This window comes from Cupressus sempervirens, chromosome 10, assembly GCF_028749045.1.
Source record: "Cupressus sempervirens isolate cs-2001-9-10 chromosome 10, ASM2874904v1, whole genome shotgun sequence".
Taxonomy (NCBI): domain Eukaryota; kingdom Viridiplantae; phylum Streptophyta; class Pinopsida; order Cupressales; family Cupressaceae; genus Cupressus; species Cupressus sempervirens.
Genome location: NC_143127.1, coordinates 794,886,671 through 794,905,676, shown reverse-complemented (window position 1 = coordinate 794,905,676; position 19,006 = coordinate 794,886,671). Strand labels below are relative to the sequence as shown.

Here is a 19,006-nt window from a genome sequence, read left to right as displayed (position 1 = left end):
AGGGTGTCCAAAAATATAATTATCCTATCAACTATTTTGGAAAAAGTTTAAGTTATTTAGACTTTTGTGCTGTTGGAGGGCTACTAATTTGTCAATTAGGTCTCTTAAGACACCTTGGAAGAATTAGGAATTGGGAGTTGGGTCTAGCCAATTGGATGGTTAAATCTAGTTGAATATACATTATATAACTCATAAAAATCTTATTTAACCCTTCATTAAGTCCTTTGCATATTTTGAGTTATTTTGAGTCATATGGAGTTTGTAGGTGTTTTTGGCAACTTGGATAACTTGCTTGCTTGAAGAAGTTTGGAAATGGAGTTAGTCTTATGGATCCAAAGGTGTGGAGTTCAGTGGGCTAAGTCTTTTGAATGATTATCCTTTGATAAAATATTGAGTGGGTTAGGTCATCGTTTTAGTTACATATGAGGAAGATATAAGGGCATTGTTTGAAAGCAAAGGGATAGTTAGTTGTTTCTACATCAAATCATTGGTTGACCACTAACCTCTGCATCACTTAAGGTTCCATCTCTACTTATAATTGGACAAACCATATCATTCACTCTTTGCATAAATGGTGAAATAGTTCACTTTCACTCACCCTTATATCTTCATACTTCCCTTAAAGACCCTACAACTCAGATTGCTTAACATACCCGTCACCTTTACAAATGGTTTCTAGCTTTTTCCATGCCTCAAGGGTTATCATTGATCCATAGATGTGAGAATACTCTATACTAGACAAGGCACTAATCAAATATTAACTTTCTATCGTGTTTTTTCTTGAGTTTCTTTGTTTGATTTGTAGTAGCATTTGATAGATCATTTGGTATATTAGTAGGCTTCTCACTAATATCCCAATATTCATCTCCCATACATATCATATAAATAGTCATACCATTAGAACTTCCAAACTAGGTTGTTGGTTCCGTCAAACTTAGGACCATCATTTTGTGAACTTTCCATGTCAAATATCACATGAAGTGATCAAACATCTTTAAAAGGACTTGGCTATAATACCAATTTTTAGGCCCAAGAAGAGACAACCACATCTTAGGGAGGGGGTGATTCAGTTGTATTCCAAATATAATAATTCCAACCACTTAAATAAATCAAACATCTAAAAGATAAATAATAATACAAGATTTTTAACACATAATTTACATAATACATAACATATAACATCATATATTGGTGCAGGGGCACCAAGTGGGCCAACAAAACTACAAGGTACACCAGGACCTATGAAAGACACCATGAAGGTACCAAGGGCAATCTAATGAAGAGGATATGCTAGATCCAAGGCCCAAATAACAATGACATCAAGTCAACAAGCTTCTTCAATGCCCAATCTTAATGATCCTAATATAGCTTCTATAGGTGAAATATCAAAGAACACTCAAACAAGACTCAAAAGTGTGGTCCAAAGGCCTCAACACATGTAATTCAAAATTTTATAAAGGTTTACAAACTTCTATCCAAGGTTTCATACTCAAATCCCCAAAACTCACCAACTAGGCCTAATAGCCTACCTTGTAGCCTTGTAGCAGCACTCAAAAAGCTTTTTCTTCAACATTTCCCAAAAGACCAGGCAAATAAATCATATATTTGGAAAGTATATGACTGTCCTCACTATGTGACCCAAAAAACCATAAAAATGGGTGATTTTACAAAGAAACTATATCATAGAAATATCCCCAAGTTTCTAAACCTTGGATAGTGTCATTAAATGGTTAAAACCCTCTAAATCCAAGAGGAAATCAATCCAGCACAAGTGTAACATCAAAAACCCCAAAATACCTCTCTTAAACCCTTGATTTGAGGGTTTCTCAAATCTCCCTTCTCCAAACACTTCCAGACCTATTTGGTGGTTGATTCACCATGTGTTTGGCAATAGATGGTCAACCAAAACATAAAAATGCTATTCCTTTAAGGCCAATCTCTCACTGTTGCTCCCAAGCTATCATTTCCCTTAGGGAACACTTTGCTCCAACCAGTGATCACTCTATTTCTTCAATATATTTGTAGAGAATTTCATTAATAACTATGATACATAGTTAGTATTCATCCTTCCATGGGTCCTAGGCCTTTGGGTCCACTAAAAGGGTATTAGTTACAAGTAAATCTTCAAACCAAAATAGAAGACTTAGTAAAACTAGTCAATTTACTGTAGGTGTGGGAACAATCATGTAAGATGACTCTCAAATCATTCCAAACATGTGATGTATTCTTCCAATGCCTTATTGAATCCTTTAAACACTTCAATAAAAAAAAATTACATAGAAAATGTAAAGAAACTTCAAGGAAATCAAAGCATTTTGCTATCACAGTCTAGATTACACCAGTCAAAATATAAATAATTGTGAGTTAAATTGAATCACAATGCATTCAACTAGTGAATGATTTCTTGTAGATTTCTCAATATTCCAACATGAAAGTAGAACCAAAATAATAGTATTGGAACCCTTCAAAAATGAATAGGAATAATAAATTTGTAGATTTAAATTTCTATTTTATTGATTACCTCTTCCTGTTGTACACTTCTAGGCATTATATCTGTATAAAAGGAATTGTCTACAATATAATAAATCAAAAATTCCCTAATTTTAGTGGATTAATCTTATCTTAGATTTTTGACTATGCTAATTCTTCATTTCTAGGTCACCAAAGAAGAGGGCTAATAAAGTCAAAACTCTAGTGATAAAGGGTGAGAGGGGGTTCATTAATGTAATAATACATTGAAATGGCATGTTCTATTGCAGGAAAATGAAGTAAGGGCCTTGGAGGATCATTGTTTGTTGATGTTTGTTGTAGAAACTAGTGCTTGTTTTGATACCAGTCATGGTAGGGAATGACTGAATGATTAGAGGAGCTAGATAATGGTTGGAATGGTCTATTGGGATACATTGTAAGGTTTTTGAACCTTTGTTAGAGTTGTGAGTGATTTGATAGGGTGATTTGATGTAGAGATGATACAATGGAAGTAAGAATCAAGCCCAACCCCTACACAACCTTCAATGTGCTCACAAGGATTGAACAAAAGATTTGGTATACTTTCTTCTAACAACCACTCAAAAGGGTTTCTAGACTCACCTTCCACAAGTAAGACTCAAAACAATATGCACCCAACTCAAGAAAATATGACAACCTCCTTTGAAATGGGCAAAATGAGGATTTTTTTGTTCCAGTATTTTCCACCACTAGCAAGGGCTTGGGACAACTTAGTCTCAACACAAATAAGGAAAACCAACCACTAGTTGTACTCCCAACAACCCACAACTCAACTTGCAATTTTAGAGCTAGTAGCCTATTAGGTCTCCTAAAACTGATTTTGACCAATAAATCTAGAACTCGTTAAAGGACTAGGGGTATAAAATATTGATTCAAGTACCCTTTTCCAAGCTCTGACAAACTCCAAAGTTTTAGAGACCAACTCCACTCCAGAATATCCCAACCAACACAAAGTAGTTAGGCCTAATTAGCCACTTTAGGCATGGTTTTCAAGGCAAATGGTCAAGAATGGGTGAATGAAATCAAATCTCCACTTCTAGGCTATTCTTTAGGCTCAAACAAGGGCACTTTGTTCTAACACTGAGTCCTTAAATACTTTCCATCATTCTATCCACTCTAATCTCTCCAAAACAAGGTCAAATACATGTAGATATTTGAACTAGGGCTTCCTTCAAAAATTCACCAACCTATCCTCTTGCTCCAAAACTAAAAAAATTAGATAAAATACAACCCTAACTTGCTCCATACTAGAGAAGAGAGAAATCCACTAGTGGAATCTCAAGTTAGGAGCATTTTATTGTCCAAACCCTCAAAACAAGGGTTTCAAAGATAAAACCTTCTAAATAGGTAGCTCCAACTTTTTAGTGTAGAAGATTCATCCCCCAATTAGGAGATTCCATACACAACATGAAAAATTAGGTAAAAATGATAGAAGAATAGGAATTTTATTAATTCTTGAAGGCAAATACAACTGAAACCTCTATATATCTCCCTCTTCAAATGCTTAGAGCCTATATAGGATATTTAGGCATCTAGGAGTTAAGATGTCATTAGTTTAAGTTTTAGGCATCTATGAGTTAAGATGCCAAAAATTGAAAAAGTTGTCAAAGCAAATTTGTAAAACAACTGACAACTTTGCAGGAGTTTGGGAATTGGTGAAGGGCTAATCATTTGAAAATAAGTTATTGTACTATTTCCAAACCTTTCCCAAGTCATAGAATTGGAATCAAGTGAAAAATGTAAAAATTGCACTTTTTCTGCAAAGTTGCATTGTTGAAAGTTGTAAAAGTTGCTCAAATTTGCAACTTAGTAGAAAAAGGGTCATGGGATTGAACTATCTATTCTATTAGCTCTAGGTGGGTGTGTAAACCATATCCCCAACCTTTTCCTATCCCATTTAGTGCTTGAACTTTCTTGGGCACACCGAATCAAAATGTCCCTAAGGGTCACTAAAAGCCATAGGGCTATTATCTTTAATAGGGCATATCTTGGAGCTCGTGCAAGGTATGGATTTGATTCTAGTTACTATAAGACTATGTTGTAGAGACATACAATAATCTCTCTAACTTTTTGGAGATCATACTCCATTTTGATTTTGCAATGTCATCTCAAGTGATGTTGAAAGTTGTAGTGTTGGCCAGTACAAAGTTGCCAACTGCCAAATCTCTCTCACCTTTCATCGTGGATCAAGCTATCTACTCAATCAGCTCAGGGTGGCTAGGTAAACCCTATCACCAACCTTGTCCCATCCCATTGTGTGCTCGAACATTCTTGGGCATGCCAAACTGGAACATCCCTAAGGGTCACTAAATGCCATAGGACTAGGATCTTTAACAGGGCATATCTCAGAGCTCATGTGAGGTATAGATGCAATTTCAATTCCTATAGGACTATGTTGAGGAGACCTATAATAAATTCTCTCACTTTTTGGAGATCATTCTCTGTTTTGATTTTATGATGTCATCTTAGGTGATACTAAAACTTGTAGTGTTGGCCTATACAAAGTTTCCAACTGCCAAATCTCTGTCACCTTTCATCGTGGGATCGAATTGTCTACTCCGTTAGCTCTAGGTGGCCGAGTAAACCCTCCCACCAACCTTGTCCCATCCTATTCAGCACTTGAACATGTTGTTGGGCATGCCAAACTGAAATGTCCCTAAGGTTCACTATATGCCATAGGGCAGAAAACTTTTATGGGGCATATCTCAGAGCTCGTGCAAGGTATGGATGTGATTCTAGTTCCTATAGGACTATGTTGTCGAGAACTATAGTAACCTCTCTCACTTTTTAGAGATCTTACTCTATTTTGATTTTGCAATGCCATCTCAGGTGATGTTGAAACTTGTAGTGTTGGCTAGTACAAAGTTGCCAACTATCTACTCTCTCTCACCATTCCTCTTGGGATCAAACTGTCTATTCTGTTAGCTCTATGAGGCTAGGTAAATACTAGCCGCAACCTCTTCACATCTTGTAGAGTGCTGAACCAAAATGTATGCTGAACCAAGCATGCTGAACCAAAATGTCCCTAACAAAGATAATGAGACATTAAGGGGTTTACAAGAGTTCATAAGTTTCTATTTATCTCACCCACATTGACAATATCATGGAGAAAACATGGTGTGATGTGTAGAAGGATAAGATTATAAAGGGCTCATAACTTTTCCTCCTCGTCATAACTCATGATCTTAAGGGTTTATTAGACGTAGGCTTAATATGGAACATATTCTAGTGTGCCATAGGTTTATAAGATTGTGTCAAAAGTATCAAAGGAATGATAGAGATCACTATTTTGCATCATTATGAGGGTTTACAAAGGAATAATCAATGCATCACTATTTTGAATCACTATAGAGACAATGTTAATGATAATCAATGGATAAGCTAAGGGCAAAATGAAGGAATGAAATCAAAGGAAAATATTCAAGGCAACAATAGTGAGTGTGATGAACAACTTTTTAAACCTTTGTAGTAGTTAGATCTTTTCTTCATTAATGTTTCATTAAATCTTGAGAATCCTATTATGTACCCCCTATTTTTCAAAGTGCTAGGATCAACATAAGTGTAGCATTAAAAATGTTCATCCAATTTTGGGGTGGAAGTTGGGGAATTTTGTGGGAGCAAGGTTGTCCAATTCTCATAAAAAATGCGATGTCATCTTTTCCACTCACATTAGGGCTAAAGGTGGGTTGTATTTAGCATAGGTGAAATGCCAAGATAGTCTAGATTCAAAGAACTAGGAACTAGTTGCATCATAATTATCTCAACATGATGCCATAAAAGTATTCCTCTTCAAAGTTCTTCTCCTACTTAATTGAAACAAGTCTGAGTCCACAAGTTGCTATGGGATGGATCATAATGTTGTTTCTGGGATAATATTTTGATATGCCCAAACATAATGAATGAATGATAATAGCTCTTTACATTTAGATAGGGAATTAGAGGTTAAATTTCTCTATCTTGCCTTTAAGTAGTTCAGAATTGATTTCATTTGTTTCTATTGATTTTGTAGCACATTTGAATTGTGGTTAAATTTTTCAAAGGTAATTCTCACCATTTGGCAACACATATAGATACTTTACAATTCTCAAAAAAATGATGAAAAACTATTGATGACTAGACCTACTATATAAATTTTATATATTAGTTTGTTAACAACAAGAAATTATTTTCTTTAATGTTTCATCCTAAGAAGTTTTTTTAGAAATCACATATTGTTGAATTGATTGCTTTATTATTTGTTTCACTGGCAATGATGTACAAAAAGTTAGTATCAATACTAAATAAAATAAAACTAAAAAAAATACTTGTGTGTAATTTTAATCATTTTAAAATCATAAGAAAGTGTTACTTATACATATTTACTTGGTCAAATTCATTTGAATTGGTTAATGGATTCATGTCAAGCTTCCAATTGTTGACCGATAGCCATTAAATAAGACCATGCTAGTTAAAAGTTTGTTGGGGATACTTTTGGAGGACTTTATGATATTATTGACATTCCCATCCCCAACTCATAAATAAGTAAAAATATGGAAAAGATGACATGATCTTGGGTTGAAATAAAATCTCAAGAAGTGATGCACTTAGTGAGCCATAAGAAACCTACATGTACATTCCCCAACTTATAATAAATGGTTGGATATAAAGGCTTCGTACACTGGCCCAAAAATGGAAGCCAAGGATGTAATAGTGCATGTATTGGCACAGTCTCCTTGTGAGGATCCCAAGTATCTACTATTGTTATTAATTTGGGCATCACTATATGATCCAGAATGTTATGAAGTACTAAAGCATGTAGTAACTTCTCCTATGTCTCTAGAAAATGTAGCATAGGTTTAGGGTCCCTTGGCTCCCAAGAATTTGTAGTATCTATTATTAGTACTATAAGAGTAACTTCAATGAAGAGTTGAGTGTAAAGAGTTGAAGAAGCAAGTTCTTCTTCTGTGTAAATGCCAAAATCATGAGGCTTGTTCCCTTGCATAAGCTTTTGCCACAATGACATTACCTCTAAACCATGCAAAGGATGTTGAAGTGGTTCCCAACCTTGAAACACTCTTATAAACAATGTCAGAGCTAAACATTATGCATAATAGAGGACATCTTATCTAGTGTAGTACAAGATTGAGTAATTCTACCTATAAAATTCTATCTTCTATAAGGTACAACATTGACCAATTGTACATATAAGGAAATATACATGCATTTTAATACATGTGAGTGCCCATTACAAGTTATATTCTACGATGGCACATCTAGCATATGAATTAATGAAATATTGAGAATCCTATTAGGCTCTACATCATAACTAAACCTAGGAATTAATGTAATGTATTGTTTTCAGTTTCAGATTTGTTATATGTTTGTAATAATAATTTATGATAAATGTTTATATGAATAACATACAAGGAAAACTTTAAACATGAACAAGAAGATCATAAATCAATATGACAATGACATAAATTGCAAATGATAAATTGTTGACTTTAACAATGATAAATTTTATTGCTGATCAATATTGTATCAAAAATTCAAACTGATTAGGTATTGAATTAAGCTTGATAAATAAATGACAAAGAAGGAAAACTTTAAACATGAACAAGATCATAAATCATATGAAGATGACATACTGGAAATGATAAACTTATGCTTAAACAATGATAAAGTTTATTGTTAATCAATATTCTATCAATGAATCGAATTGATTAGGTATTGAATTTAATGTCATGCATGAACATATCTATTTTAATGTCATACACAAACATATCTAATTTAATGTCATACATGAACAAACATATAATATTAAATGATAATTAATAATGTCATGTACATTAACAAACACATAATATATTATGATAACCAATAATGTTGTAGATGAACAAACATATCATATATTAACTAATAATTTCATAAGTCTAATAATGTCATGCATCAAATAAATGTCATACATCAAATATAAAATGTCATATATACATCAAATGTATATCGAATATGTCCACTGACATAAAATCAAACATATATGTCCATTGATGCCTATACATGTACATGTCTATCAACTATATCTTCTCCTTCCCATGAAGGGAAGGAAACAAATCTCTAGAGGCCTTTGATCGTCATGTGGAGGGAGACAGTAGTGATGATGGGGTCTTTTTCACACGCTCGCTTGTCCTCTTGTTGAAGCTCTTCTCTAACTCAAGCTGATAGAAAAAAAGTAGATATATCTCAAAATAGAAGAGGTACTTCATGCACTCATAAAGCTGTTGGTTTCCCTGCATTTACATTACTCCCATCACCTCAAAATACTGGATGTAAGAATAGGGAATGAGATCATTTTTATTCACATAGATGTTAGGTATCCAACCGCTAACACCAATGAAATCATCATACAAGCCACAAAGTTTTTTATCATTTATCATCATATAATCCAATGCATTAGGTAGACCCAAATTAAGTTTACCCCAGATATCATGCACAGTTGCTAAAGTTCTTCCAACCAGCTTAAAGAGTTTCAGTTCAGGAAGTCTTGGTGAAAAAAATGGAGGATTGAAAAGATGTGCTTCTATTTTATCTATCTTTTCTCTCTCCATTTTTCTTGCAACTACTATTGCAATGGTGGCTCCCAGTGAGTGACCAACAATCCATACATTGTCATGTCCATGATTATGAATACTTCTTTTCAAGTACGTTAAGCCAATATGTGCTCTACCAATTGATTTGTGGCATGCATTGACTACTTTCCAATTGTGGAAAAACTATTTTCCTAGAATATAATTTCCTTTAGGAATTGAGCCTCTGAAGGCAATAACTTGTGAGGGAGGCTTCCCTTTATCCTCACCTCTTTTGCTTGGTCCAACCCACTTGAAAATGGCTCCAAATATTGTTTCATCATTCATTGTTTCTTCTAACTTGAAATTAAGTATCTTGCACCATTCCTTCACTAGTTCTTCCTTTTTCTCTCCCTTTTCAAATTGGTATACAACACTCACCAAGCAAGCAGCAATGCGTCTCCTATAGTTGGAATCTCCCCTACAATTTGCTCATTACATATAGAAATCATTTTAATAATTTATCAAATTGGTTGATAGTTTCTGTTAGATATTTGAAATCTTGAAATGTACATCTTTGTAAACTCTAAAATACATATGTTAGGGAGACCCTTTAAAATCACAATGTAGAGATTGAAATAAAATAATGAATATAAAATTCATATTCCACTGTAGTAGATTTCTCTTAACTTAAATAAGATAAGATACTTTTATAATAATATAAACGATACTTATGTTAATCAAAGGTTACTTAAATATTAACATAAAAGATAGATACATTTCTAAAAGTTTTAACTTTCATACAATTAATATAATATAAAAATATAAAATATTTGAAATTTTTATATGCTGATTTTAAGGCCCGAAAGAAAATAAAAATGTATGGTATAAAGCTAAATAAGAGCAGAAATAATAGAAGTAATAAATAGCAATACAGAGACACAAAAAAAAATGAATTGGTTCATGTTATTAGGCTACACTGACTTTCAACCTAGGATTCTCAGTTTTAGAAATTTCTTAGAATGCAACACAACAACCATTGCATGATCTATTTAATCAGATTTGGGATTAGTGAAAAGTTTTCAGTTGCAACATAAATGTTAACAGATATTTTCAGCAAGAAAAATGTTACATGTCAGTCAAATGACATTCTCAACCAAGAGCAACGGTTACATAAACATTGAACTTCATATGTCGAACAAAATACACTCAATACAATGGCTTTTGATAACTATATAGGTTTCTATAAATATATGCAATCTAGTATATTTATTAAATTTCTATTAAGAAATTATAATTGAAAATAAATAAAGAAAATATGTTTACAGTTTTGTATTTCATATCAATCAAAAAAATTTAAATAATAATTAAAACAATAGTGAGACATTTGTGATATTTTTGTGAACCATTATTTATGAAATATGGATCAATTCAACATCAATACAAAAATAAAAACTACATAGATTTTGAAATTGAAAAGTAGTCAAAATAGGGATTGTCCTAGGAACAAAATCCTGAAAAATAGCTGAAAAACTACATAGTTAAATTCTGATAGCAAAATCATAAATTTTTTTCTTTATTTCACTTAACAATATTTTTTATTACTTCCAAGAACAGACAACAAAAATGACTATAATATCATTGTCTAATATAGGCACTATGAAAATTTTATTAGACATAAATGTTTTAATTCAAATTTAGTTTAAAAAATATTTAAAACATAATGTTAACTATACTCAAACAACATAAATATTTGTTTTGACTTCTCTCTTTAATTATCCAATCTTAAGATCTTAAGAAAGGTGTTGGCTAGTCTCAAGACAAAATGCACTAAAGATTAAAAAAAGAAAAACATTTTCTTTTCAAATTCATGAAAACACAGTGATTTTTTCTCAAAGTTTTTGTTGTTTTTGATCAAAATATGTAGATCATGGAGATCAAATGCTAAAAATTTCAAAAAAAAAGTCACTGTGTTTTCAATTTTTTGAAATTTAGTCAACAATGCATTTTCCTAGGAGGATAGCCACATCGGTAAAGAAAGAGAAACCTTAACTTTCATTTTCAGGAACTATATATACACAATGATATTTTCACTTTTCTATATTAATGGAAACTCTTATTATAATGCTATTTTTTCTCAATCAGAAATTTATATGATATGACAAAAAAAAAAATCTGAAAAATATTCTCTTCAAATAATACTAGTTGGGATTTGATGGGTGGACAGAGGCACACAAGAAATAAATGTGAAATGCAATGTGTTGGGGCACAATAAAAATCAATTGTAGTTGATTTCTCTTTTTTGATTGACAGTATGGATATGCATCACTCCCTTTTATAGGCAAGTTTACAATCTCTAGAAATTTCTAACATTTAATAACAAGACAATTATCTATAGAATTCTGGAAACTACTATAGCCAACACAACCTAAATCTAAACCTAAACTTTTAAAAACATTTAATGATGGATTGGAGTAGAAATTAATATTTCTAACACTCCCCCCTGATTTCTATTATCAACTATTAAAAAACTTCTTTAATATTTACAAATCTCAAAGCCTCCTTCAAAATTTCAAACTATACTTGTGGTAAGGTCTTGGTGAAGATATCTAAAAGTTGCTCCTCTAATCTGCAATACTATAGATTAATTTCTTTGGTATTAACCAGATCTCTAATGAAATGATACCTTGTGTCAATGTGCTTTGTCCTCTTGTGAAAGACATGGTTCTTTGAAAGTGCAATAACAGAATTGTTATCAGGATAGATTGTAGTAGATCCATCTTGAGCTTGCATTAAGTCTTTCAAAATCTTTTGCATCCATATTGCTTGACATGCTCCTATGTTTCCTCCTACATACTTTGCTTCAGCTGATGAGAGAGTTACTATAGGTTGCTTCTTTGATGTTGAGGCTACAACACCTGTCCCAAGATGAAATGCATATCTAGATGTGCTCCTTCTATCTTCAGTATTACCTGCAAAATCACTATCTGTATATCCAACTAATTGAAAATCATCTGAAGTAGAATACAATATGCCATGATTCATAGTTCCTACAATATATCTCAATATTCTTGTTCTTTCTTTCCAATGTGAGTTCTTTGGTGAATCCATGAATCTAGAGATTAAACTCACTCCATACATAATATCTGGCCTAGTTGTTATAAGATACATTAAGCTACTAACCAATTTTCTAAGTACAGTTGAATCAAAAGCTTTCTCATTATCTTCTCTGCTAAGTTTTGTGCCTACTATAATAGGTGTAGAAACATGACTACAATTTATCAATCTAAACTTGTCTGGAACATCTTTTGCATATTTACTTTGGCAAATGAAGATTCCCTTGTCATTTTGAGTAACTTCAATGCCAAGAAAATATTTCATCACTCCTAGATCTATCATTTCAAATTCTCTTTTTATAACTAATTTAAAAATATCAATAGATAAATTGCCTATGAAGATCAAATCATCAACATATAAACAAACAATCAAAATCTAACTTTTTTCATTGATCTTGGTATATAATGTAGGTTCACTAGTGCTTCTCCTAAATCCATTTTTCATCATGTATGAATCTATTCTGCTTGACCAAGCTCTTGGAGCTTGCTTCAATCCATAGAGCACCTTGTACAACTTATACACTTTGTCTTCATGTCCTCTTATTTCATATCCTAGTGGTTGCTGCACATAGACTTCTTCATCCAATTATCCATTTCAAAATGCTGATTTGACGTTCATTTGATGAACCATCCATTTTTTTTGAGCTGCAATAGCTAATACTATTATGAAAATATCAAGTCTTGCTATAGGTGAAAACGTCTCATTGTAGTCAACTCCATATTCTTGTGAAAACCCCTTAGCAACTAACCTTGCCTTATATTTGTCTACTTCTCCATTAGCTTTAAACTTAGTCTTATAAACCCATTTTACACCAATAAAATCTTTGTTCCTAGGAAAATAAACTAATTCTCATGTATCATTTTTCTCATTTCATTCTATTTGATCATTCATTGCATTAATCCAATGTTCTTCCTTAATTGCATCTTCAAAATATATAGGATCTTGAGTAAATAAAGTAAAATTTGATTACAAATTTAATTTACTTCCTTGATCATAAATCTCACTCAACCTTCTAGTTTTCTTGCTTGATCTCAATTGTGGAAGTATAGGGTTTGAATTATTACTTACTTCTTAATTCAAAGATTCTCCATGCTCAACTTCATTTTCTACGTTATCTCCTAGTGGACTTCATGGTGGAGTTCCTTCTTGGTCACTTGGTTGATCCTCTTGATCTTCATGATCCTTTTTATCCTTCTCATCATATGGTATTGTTGTAGCACCTATAACATTTGTATCTATATTTCCATCCCAAGATTCATCCTCTTTAAATACAACATCCCTACTCACAATGAATTTTCTGGTGATAGGATTAAACAATCTATATGCCTTAGATTGTTCATCATAGCCAAAAAAAATGCATTTCTCACTATTATCATCTAACTTAGTTCTAGTTTCTTTAGGAACATGTGCATATGCAATACAACCAAATACTTTGAGATGAGAAACACTATGAATCTTACCACTCCATGCTTGTTGTGGAACCATGTCCCTCACAATCTTTGTTGGACTCCTATTCAAAATATAAATAGCACAAGAAACTACCTCAGCCCAATACTCATTAGGAAGGTTCTTACCTTTCAACATGCTCCTTGCCATCTCCATTATTGTCCTATTCTTTCTCTCTGCAACACCATTTTGCTGTGGTGTGTAACTGGTAGTAAATTATTTTTTAATTCCATGATCCTTGCAATAATCTAAAAATTCATTTCACTTATACACTCCTCCTCTATTAGATCTCAATATCTTGATAGGTAAACTACTTTTTTTCTCAACAAAAGCCTTGAATTCTTTAAATTTGCTAAAAGTTTTAGATTTGTATTTAAGAAAGTAAACCCATATCTTTCTACTGAAGTCATCAATAAATGTTAAGAAATAATTGCTCCCCCCTAATGATGGCATTTTCATTGGACTGCATATATCTAAATGCACAATTTTTAAAGGTGCCCTTGCTCTATATGAGATCCCTTTTGGAAAACTCTCTCTATGATGTTTGGCCAAAATTCAACTTTCACATGGACTTAATGGTGCTTCAATTGGGGGTAAACCTCTTACCATTTCCTTTCTTTGCAGTAAAGATAATATTTTGAGATTTAGATGACCATACCTCAAGTTCCATATCCATGTTTGATCTTGACTTGCTACCTTGAAACTTGTTGCAACTTCATCAGTCATATTACTCTTCATTCGAAGTGGAAACATTCTGTTATTTGTCATTTCTACCCTTGCAATCACCAAGTTACTAGGAGGCATATCAAATATAGTGCACACATTTTTCTCAAAAATAACTCTATAGCCTTTTTGACTAAGTTGCTCCATACTTATAAGATTATGTTTCAAACCAGGTACAAACTATACATTAGAAATAGATTTGTTACCATGCTTTGTTATAACATTGATTGTGCCTTTTCCACTCATTTCTTTGCAACTTTACTTCTGATTTAATTGATCTATCCAAACTTTCAAAAAACTCTTTATTTCCTATCATATGATTTCTACAACCACTATCTAAAAATCAAAAATCATTTGTGCTCTCTTGAGCTACATTGCAAATAATAAACAATGTCTTAGAATTACTCTCAGAAAAATTTATGTTTTGCTTACTCATATTAGCTTGTTTCTTCTGACACTCATTTGCAAAATGTCCAAACTTATTGCAGTAATAACATTGAATATTGGATTGATCATACCTTTTTGATGTCTGGTTATTATAGTTTCCCCTTCAATATGAGTATTGATTTCTTCTTCCCCCTGAATTTGGACTCCTTTCTTCTTTTTGAAAATTATTTATACCTCTTCCTCTTCCTCTAAATCTAGTAGTTCCTCTTCCTCTGCCTCTGCCAAATGTCATTCGTGTTTCAAATGTGTTCCCCAGTGAATTATCATTATGCTTGTTAAACTTGTCTTCATTATTATACAATGATCCAAACACCTCATCTATAAACAATGTTTTTAAATCCTTAGATTCTTTAATTACAACCACAACATTATCAAATTTAGGAGGCAAACTTCTTTAAATAATTTCTACAACTTTCTAATCAAAAATCTCATCACCATTCATCCTTACTTGATTAACCACATTTATAACACAATTTGAAAATTGCTCTATAGAGTCAAAATCCTTCATTTATAAATTCTCAAATTCTCTTTTAAGTGCTTGCAATTTAACAATCTTTACCTTACTTGTACCTTGATATGTAGTCTCAAGAATATCCCAAGCTTGCTTGGCTATAACAGCTGACTTAATTTTTCTAAGAACTGAGCCATCTAGAGCTTGTCCAATAATCTGCAAAGCTTTTTTTACTATTTTGCCTATTTTTATCAAGCTTTTTCTTTTGATTAGCATTTAAAGTAGACTCATCTATAGGTTCAGCATAACTAGTTATGATTATATGTAATAACTCATAGGAATCAAATATAAGCTTCATTCTAAAAGTCCAATCATCATAATTCTTTCTAGAAAAAAATGGAATTGAAGCTTGAAAACTCACTAAAGCCATGCCTGCTAGAAACTTATAAACAAAATTCATAGATATAACAAATCCTAAATAGGGCAATAAAAAAACTTACAATCTCATAATAACTTTATATCCCCTTTCTTTGCTACAATCTTCCTTATGGGCAATCCTTCAAACTCCTCTTTCAAACCTGGTTCTAATACCACTATGATGGGTATGCAGAGGCACATAAGAATAAAATATGAAACACAATGTGTTGTGGCACAATAAAAATCAATTGTATTTGATTACTGTTTGATTGACAAAATGGATACACAACACTCTCTTTTACAGGCATAGAAATTTTTGACATTTGTCGACAAGACAATTATCTACATAGTTCTAGAAACTACTTCAGCCAACACAACCTAAACTTCTAGAAACATTTAATGATGGATTGGAGTAGAAATTAATATTTCTAATAGGATTGGTGAGGTCATAGATGTCTTGGACTTTGTTGCCATCTTGATCAGCCATTGCAAGTGAACAAAAAAAAATTAGAATAATAATTAGTAATTTGGTTATACAAGCCCATTTATGTGGTGTTATATAATGCAATCTATTTGCTTTCCCCACAAGATGAACCAAGATAATTTTCTTGAAGCACAAACCTACTTTGATGAATGACATTTTATTCCCAATTTTGAGAAATAATTGCCCAAAAAAGATGTGAATGACTTATCCACTTTACTTTCTTTCTTATCACAAAGCATTATGATCGAAGTCTGTCATTTCCATAGCTCACTTTATTCTTACCTAACTTGGTTATTGCCTGAAATCTTCTCTGCTTCTCGATGAGTTAAGTCGAGATCTTTCATTTTATAGACCAAAGGCCTACATTCTGACAGATGGTCGTTAACTTTCACCCTTAGTGCTGGGCATGTTAGTTATGAATCTTATAACTACAAAAAGAGAGACGGTGTTTAAAGTAGAAGTGACTGAAGACAATGATGGCACATATTTTTTGAGGTGCTCATATACCAATCAGCCTGCCATTACCACATTTCGGGACTAATGAATAAATGGATTTCAGAGACCATAGGTCAACGGACATTTGTATTGAGCTTCCAATTTTTTTCTTAAGGGACTAAATTACAATTCGATTTTTGGCAAAATCTTACGCTACATGGGGAATTAGGGTGGTGTAAATTTATTTATTTATTATTTTATTTTTTGGGCCTCCCAGCCTATTGTGTTCTTCTTAATTTTTTGTCTTGCCATTTTAAATTATTTTCTAATTCTGGTTTTTAGACGCCATTACTCATATAAAATCTATCTCTATGTATTTAAGAAATGATGTTAAGTTTGTTGTAAGGGTTCTAACTCTACTACACTTTACTTGTTTATGTTTGATTAGTTTTGTATTTATTCATCTTTGTCAATAATTTTATTCTAGTTTAACCCTATCACACTTTATTTGTTTATGTTTGATTGGTTTTGTATTTATTCATCTTTGTCAATAGTTTTATTCTAGTTCTAAAAACTTTAAGGCTTTTGGTAGATATATAATGAATTTGGACCATTACCATTTATTTTAATAAACAAAATATAGTAGTAAACAAGTGCCACATAGTAGCTAAGTACTTGCCTTTAGCTACATAATTAGTTGTAGTTTAATTGATTAGTGTATAATTATTCAAAAAATAATTTAAATAATTATTTATGTTAGTTTGAAATAGATTAAATATGTTGTTTCCAATTATATTAAAGTTCCATTATAAATATTATAATTTTAATTCCAATTTATGTATGAAGTAACCTATACATTTTTAATTTTAATTAATTATTATAATATATATGATTTAAATAATAAACATTCAAACAAATGATATTTATATATACATAGTTTTAATCAATTGTCAAATAGTAGAATCTAAAATTAATTACAAAGTGCTATGTCTTAACAACAAGTGGAAACAATCAAATGGATTTCATAATTTCATCATGTGTGAACCGTTACGTAAATTTTACTCGCTTTATAACTTATTCAAACTAATGAGAGACTAATAACTCCTAAATATTTAAGTTATAAGATATTATTTGGATAAACAAATGATCTTTGTAATTTCACCATTTGTCAACCCTTACTAAATTTTATCCCCTTCATACACAATTTTTATTAAACAACTCTAACAATAATATTTCATAATACTTAAATGATAATCTAAATAGTTTTAATAAAAATACATGATAACTGATAATTAAAATTAAATAATAAGATGATTTATATTAAACTTATTTATTAATATTTAAATAAATGTATATAATTTTTAATAAATATTATTTTAAATATTTACTAGAACATTATAGTTTTATGTGAAATTCTCTTAAAATTATAAGTTTAAAATAATTCAAATATTTATAATTTGCATAATGTGTAACTTATAAAATTAAAAATTCATCATCTAGTTTATAATATCTATATAAAAGAAAAAATAAAAATTAATTTATATGTCAATGTTCATTTATTAATTCAAAATATATCACAATAGTGTTTCACACTATTTGTCACTAAGATTACTTATTTGTGACTTATTTGTGGGTACTTAAAATATAACATCTGTAAGATTTTGCAATCTAAAGCTACAAAATAATTTAAGAATCTATTAAAAGAATGAAGCCAAATTGTAGATAATAAAAGCAGAGTAAACAGAGCTACTAAAACAAAAAAAAATCTATTTCTCATTGATTGATTTTAATCTTCAGAATTTATACAATCTTAACTACTGTTTCATTTAAGAAATCATGGTGAATAACTATGAAATTAGTCTAGGTCAATCTTGTTGCCCTAGTTTTTCACCTTGCATAATTTTGTTACACTTCATAGTAAAGATTTCTATTTGATCATGATTTAGGTACTTTTTAGTCCTTGCCTATTTATAGGTAGTGAACTAATCTTCTTTGCATCTTACTTTTAATTTCTTTAATTAAAACTACTAACTTTCTAAGGTCATTTTATTTTTAAATTAAGTTGTAACTAGTAATTCCTCTTTTATGATTGGCTAGTTATAATTTTAGTAGGAGTTGCATAAAATAATATCCAAAGCTTCTTCCAAACACTTTCTGGTTATTCAAGAATCTCTAGAATTGTCTTAAATCATCCAAAAAATTGTTAAAACCAACTACAAACTCAACATCCAATTGCCTGCTCAAAATCCAAAGTCCAAACTTAGCTGATCATTCCAACTTAGTTGTAGATAACATTCAACCCTACAAGTTAAAAAAAAGACATTTTCAATGGAAAAGTTCATATTTTTTTCGTTAAAACAAATACTAATCCCCTACATCATAAAATATGGATTATTGTTCCCAATTCAATTACTTAGTCCATTTGAAAGTAAATTT

General features: G+C 31.4%; 1 pseudogene; it reads right to left on the bottom strand.

The window, feature by feature from the left end:
* Window positions 1–8,618: 8,618 nt before the first annotated feature.
* On the bottom strand, window positions 8,619–14,381 carry LOC149536308 (GDSL esterase/lipase At4g10955-like; annotated as a pseudogene).
* Window positions 14,382–19,006: the final 4,625 nt, after the last annotated feature.